Here is a 7,222-nt window from a genome sequence, read left to right as displayed (position 1 = left end):
TATAATATGACATGACACGGCTAATACGTTTATTAAACGTGTTAAGTTAAATTTTATATGACACAACACGATTAACACTATTAAAATTTATACAATTTATGGCATATTTACATGATTGATATGATTAATATATGATTGATACGATTAACATAGTTAAAACGATTAAATTGAATTATGTACAAGTAAAATATGATTCTATTATTTAAATTCACAACAAAAAAATTATAAATATCATAATATTTACCAAATATAATAAAATTCAATATTAATAAATCTTAATCATTATAAAAATATTAATATCTATATGGATCAGTAAAAGGGTCTTAACTGTCTACTAAATGTGTCAACAAGACATGTGAACACAATTAAATACACAAAACACAATTTATTCATGTCTTAACCATGTCGACATGATTAATACACGAAACACGATTAGCCTAAACCCAAACTCGCTTAGACTTATGTCATGTTTACGTTATATATAAGTGTGGATCTAGAAATATTTTTGAGTGGTGTCATAACTAAAATAATAATAAAAAGGAAATTAAATTATAGAAAGTACTATTTTTGGAGAGAGAGAGTAATTTAGGTTTAATTATAGAAGGTAATTTTATGAAAAAGGAGAGTAGTTTAGGTTTTAATTTTTTTAATAAAATCTTAAATTATGGAAGCAAATTTTTTTATTTTTCCATGTAGTATTTAAATATTAGCAAAAAAATCTACTTTGATTTGGATTCTTTGACCCCACTCCCTATAAAATTTTAAAAAAAAACTAGTGAGTTCATTAGTATCATTAATTACATAAAACTTTAACCTAAGTAATACACCAAATAAAAATTTTGGACACTTAAATAAATGAGTGGTGTCATGTGACTCCACTCCTTTCAATGTAGGTCTGTCCATGATCATATATAAAATTGATAAGTCTACATATATGAATACGTTTAATAAAAGTATAACACGATATGACATTGTTAACATGTTTATTAAATGTGTCGTGTTAAATTTTGTACGATATGACACGATTAAAATAATTAAAATTTATATAATTTATAACATGTTTTAATGATTAGCACGTTTGATACAATTAATACACAATTAATATGATTAACATGATTAAAATAATTAAATTAAAATATAATTCTATTATTTAAATTTATAATAAAAATTTATAAAAATCACAACATTTATCAAATATAATAAAATTCAACATTAATAAATCTTAATCATCATAAAAATATTCATATTTATACAGATACATAAACGAGTCTTAATTGTGTACTAAACATCTCTACCAAATACATAAATACAACTAAATAAATGAATAATAAATGAGCTATGGGTTATACGTGTACACGATTACATAATTAATTAATCATATCTTAAATGGATTAAGTTGTGTCTTAATCATATTGACATGATTAACACATAAAACACAATTATTCTAAATCCAGACTTTAAATCCATATTCAAAATTACCAAGTATCACAAATTAAATGTAAGTGAAATTATATAGTCACTAAAAAAACTTAGGTTGCTTTTGGTTCAAGGGAAGTAAAACACATTCCCTATATTTTAAATGAGTGTAATCAAAATACATTATTTGGTTGAGAATAAGTGGATAGGCATGGCATTGCAAGGAAAGGTCATTACCTTTAGCTAAGGGAATCCATTCCTTTAGCTTACCGAGGGAAAGTTACTTTCCCTCAACAAAGAAAAAGTAAAAACTCCTTTTTTTCCCCATCATAACCCCGACACTCTTTCATTTTTTGGTATTCTCTTCTTCTTGCCCACCCACACATTTCTTCTTCTTCTCACTACTCGTAAAAAGGCTAACATGTCACCTGCACCAAAGCCATCTTTCTTTTTCTACTTAAGTATAGTGTAGAAAATATTGCAATGTAATACTTCTCAGGCATTCATTTTTTTTAGGAATTTTAAGGCTTTTTAACTTGAGTAAATTAGATTTTTAAGGTTTGGGTTTTGTAGTATTCTTTGTGATTTTGTGGTATGTTTTCTTAATATGGGTTTTAGGGTTAAGGTAGGTGAAACACTTCTGTAAAGGGTTGATTTTGTATAGATTCAAAGGGGTCAGGCTCCATTCCTACTTTGTATTTGGTGTAGGGGTTAAGGGTCTTAACCTAGTTTTTTGCTTGATTGATTTTGTTCATACTATTTGTCTTGTTTTGGCATGATGGTTTTGTTTTATTGAGCTCAGGGAAAATGGAGGTTTCTCCCATAAAGAGGGGCATTCCTTCTCATTTCCTTAGATTGTGTTCTAGAAGCCGTTGTTTCTCTTGTTTAAGGAACTTTCATTGCACTTTCTTCTGCTTTTAAAAAAATAGTTATTGTAAAATACTAGAATTGGGGAGATATATAAAGTCAAAGGAAATGCAAGTTTAAGAAAGAAGGGAAAAAAACGAACAAGGTAAAAAAGAGAATTGTCACTTTCCTGTTGGATTTAGAATAATAGTTTTGGTTGGATAATAGTTTTGTGACTTATGTAAGATGGTTGGTCCAAGTTTTTTTTGTTTTGATGGTTTGTAAGGTTGGCAAAAGGATTTTATGTTGAAAATAATATCAGTAGCAGTGTTTATATAGTGTTTCATATAGTGTTTGTATATCAATTATAGTGTTTTATTAGCATTGTTCGTATATAGTGTTTATATAGCGTTGATAATAATATCAGTAGCAACGGACTTTATATAGTGTCTGAACAATAAAAAATTTGTATTAAAGTTGAATTCATGCACTCTTTTTTTTTTTGTGTCTTTACAAATATGGATTAAATGCTATATACAATGTATTTCAACTAGTTGTTAATTATACCTTGTTTATGGTATGTACTTATACTTCTTGTTTCATTCTCTATTGTATTAACTCCAAAATAACTACAGGTTCAAAGTGGATTGTCTTATTAATTTTATATGTACAATGTGTTGTGCAGTATGATTACTAGCCATTAGATTACACTTTTATTAATTTTATTTTCTATATTATAATTCACGACAATAAGCAGATGTTCTAAATAGAATATTGCAGTGATCACGTCTACTATTATATTGGCATTACAATTCTATACAACAGTAAAAATGATTACTGTTTTGCTTAATCAATATTGTTACGTGCACCTAAAAAAAAGAAAGCATAAAAGGTCATGTAATGGTACTATTTATGGGAGGCATATTATTAGGAAATTGAACTTTAGAAGAATGGTCTTTAATTATGATATGACATGCATTGAACATATTCAAATGAATAGGAGCACCTTCTATAAACAATGTAATATGCTTGAAACCAGTGGTAGGCTTAAACCAACAACACATATGAATGTTGAGGAAATGGTTGCAATCTTTTTATACATCATTGCTCATCATGCAAAGAATAAGATAATACAGAGAGAGTTTGTTAGAAGTGGTGAGACATTAAGTAGGCAATTTGGAGTGGTTTTAAATTCTGTGTTGAGGTTACAAGTAATACTATTGAAGAATCCAGAGCCTATAACCGAGAATTCAACTGACCTATGATGGAAATGGTTTAAGGTAAACTTAAATTGGTTTCTCTTTATAATTTAAATATAAAATTTTATTAGTTTGAATCTAATAAGATATATGTTTGTGTCACCATTCTATTAGAAACAATAAAGTTATTTAGGTGCTTTAGATAGGACATATGTTAAAGTCAATGCTTTAGAAAATGATAAGCTTAGATACTAAACAAGGAAGAACGAGATTGTTACAAATGTCTTTGGGGTATGTTCACAAGATATGTAGTTCATGTATATCTTACCTAGATGGGAAGGTTCTACTGCAAACTCTAGGGTTCTTCGAGATGCAATCTCTAGAAGTAATGATTTGAAAGTCCCCAAAGGTAAAAGGATAACATGTGTTAAATTAATAATTATAAAGTTTTGATTTTAGCTTGATATATTCAGTTCTTGATACAAAAATATTTGCTTATCATAGGTTTTTACAATTTATTTGATGCTAAATATACAAATGAATAAGGATTTTTAACTCTATATAGAGGTCAACGATATCATTTGAATGAATGGAAGCAAAATCAAACTCCTCAATCAAAAAAAGAATTATTTAATTACAAACACTACAGTGCTAGAAATGTTATTGAGAAATGTTTTAGATTTCTTAAGATAAGATGGGTAATACTTAGGGAGAGGTATTGGTATCTAGTGAAAACCAAATACAGAATTATATCAGCTTGTGCTTTGTTACACAATCATATTAGGGGGGAGATGACACATGATTCACTTAAGGATGAATTCAATTAAGGATATGTGAGATTAGTAGAATTGCAAAATGCATATATGATACAATACATTAAGAGCTCAAATGAATGGAATAATTGGAGACATAACTTGGCACAAGAAATGTGGGATGACTGGTTAGCATCTAGAAATGAAACGTAATGTAACAATATATTTTTGTAATTGTAATTATTAGATGTTAGGTTTTTGGGGGTTTATGGTTGCTAACTTTGATTATGTTATGGGGCAATGATTGTATAGAGGGCATATTTTTGTGTGTTTATGTGTGGATGGGTTTTTTTGAGTTCTTACATTTTTTGTATGAAAGGGTGTGAAGTTCTTTTTGTATACACTTCTACCTCTCAAGTATAAAAATCATTTCCTAACATTTTGTTATTGTAGATGGAAGGAACACCAACTGAAGGATGACAAAAGACAAGTAAGAGATCCACCCATCAATGGACTCCTCTTGAAGATGCAATTCTAATTGATTGTTGTTTAAATCTTGTGAATGTTTGTGGTTAGTCTAGAGATAATGGGACTTTTAAGCCTGGTTACTTGCAACAATTAGAGAAATGGATGGTTGAAAAGATCACAAATTGTCAAATTAGAGACATCCCACATGTACAATCTAGAATAAGGTTATTGAAGTCACAATATAGGGAAGTTGCTGAAATGCTAGGCCATTTTGCTTCTAGCTTTGGGTGGGATGACATCAATAAATGTGTCACTTGTGAAACTGACGTTTGGAATGGATGGGTGAAGGTAAGTGCACATGGGTGTCATCAAATATTTCCTTGTTATTTATATCACTGATATGTGCTTATTATTGATTTCAATCCATACGATTATTTGCTTATTTTCATTAATGTTTGTTTGATATTGACTTGCATGGTCATCTAGTTGCTACAAAACTTAGAAATAAGCCTTTTCCTCATTTTGATAAATTAGCAATTATATTTGGGAGAGATAAGGCAACTGGAGAAGGAAAAGAGGCACTAGTTGATGTCGTGGAGAACATAAAATCCAAGGAAGCAATAGCAAGAGCAACTTGAGATGCATTCGATGGATTGGGTGGTGAACATGAAAATGATGATGTGAACTTTGTGAACATTTAAGAGACTTTGTCAGCTACTTAACTTGTCAATGCCAGCATTGCGACATCCACTGGTACAACAAAAAGGAATTTAATGTTGCTTAAGGTAAATTTGATTCGAAAAAAAGCTAAGACAAAATTTGGTGGTAGTTGTCGTGAAAAGCTGGCATTTTTTAACAATATAAGTGAGTTGAAGAATGTTTGTCAAGTTGCAACTACAAAAATTAGTAACTTGGCCTAGTGTTTTAAATACATGGCTACTAAAGATGATAAGAATATGGAAGTTTTTGAGATCTGTAAGGGATTTGAAAGACTTCAAGTGTTGACTCGTGATGATGTTATTAAAGCTAGAGAAATTATTTGCAGCGACTAGAAAAAAGTTAATTACTTCTATAGCATGTTAGAAGAATACAAGATCTTTTATGTGAAAAGAGTGCTTAGACTTAATGGCTCATCAATATAGAGTAATTACAATTGACAAGTAGTTATTAGTTATTTGCATGTTAAACTTTTTTAGATTGTCGTTCAGTAGGAACTTTATGTTTAATGTTTGGAGTTTGAAGGTTATTTGTTGTATGAAGAATATTTGGCATTTGAATGGTGTTAATATATTAGGAACTTTTGTTTGAATCTTTTTATTTAAAGTTTTACTCCTTTAAAGTTTAAGGTATTTTCTTGGGTAAGATCCTTATATTTGAAAGTCTAGATAGTACAATATTATACAGGGAGAAGAATTAACAGAAATTAAAGTTGGAAGAAGTTGAATAGATTGAAGAGATGGACCATATATCGATAGATTTTCTTAAAACCTTCAAAATTCACTTTAATCTATTGATAAATGTTCATTAGGGTCCCTTTGGAATACTCTCGGGTGAAAATCTATCGATAAATACCACGGATCTATCGAGAGATTTCAGGTGATATTAGTATTGGGTGACAATTTATCGATAGATATATGTATCTATCGATAAATGTTGCACATTTATCGATAGATTTTAGGGGACATTGGTATTGGGTGACAATCTATGATAGATATATGTATCTATCGATAAATGTTGCACATCTATCAATGGATTTTAGGGGACATTGGTATTGGGTGACAATCTATGATAGATATATGTATCTATCGATAAAGGAATTTGCTAGACTTTTCTCATATGTCTATCTATCAATAGATCCACGGCATCTATCGATAAATACTACTCAAGTTCACTTTCAATTCTTCCTAAGTGACAAACTGTCGATAGATTCCCTGAATCTATTGATAGATGTTCTTGGTCTTTAACGTCATGTATTGAGAATAAACATCTATCGATAGATGTTCTTCATCTATCAATAGATTGAAATTAGTTTTAAAATTGAAAAACCTTGTTGCTTGTTTTTAGTTTAAAACACTTAGCTCTTCATTAAAACTTTTTCAATGATGAGCAAATAAAATTTTAACTTTCTCCCAAAGATTTCATTTAAAATTTGTTTTTGTGTTTTTAATCTAACACCCCTTGCAATACTTTACCTGTTTGTAAAGTGATATACAAAGTTGTATTTGCTCATCACTTTACAAATACAAATTTTGACTAATTGTCTCTTGATTTCATAAACAAAATTTGTTTTTATTCCTTTAAATCAACACCCATTGCATTTACACTTTTCTTTCTGTAAAGTGATGAGCAAAATATAGATTTTAACTAATTTTCCCCCTTTTTGTCTTATGAAAAACCTTGTCACCATGTAGAACTAAAGCATCAACTTAAGCTTTCTGAACTTGAATTAGAATGAAGTAAAGTGGTAAATTGAATCACAGAGCAATAGCAACGAGATAAATTGAAGAGTAGTTTTTTTTTTTTTGAAAATTATGAACATAT

The sequence above is a fragment of the Theobroma cacao genome, chromosome 10, assembly GCF_053813885.1.
Source record: "Theobroma cacao isolate CCN51 chromosome 10, ASM5381388v1, whole genome shotgun sequence".
Lineage (NCBI taxonomy): Eukaryota > Viridiplantae > Streptophyta > Magnoliopsida > Malvales > Malvaceae > Theobroma > Theobroma cacao.
The sequence above is the reverse complement of the archived record's forward strand: the minus strand, read 5'-3'. Positions refer to the sequence as shown.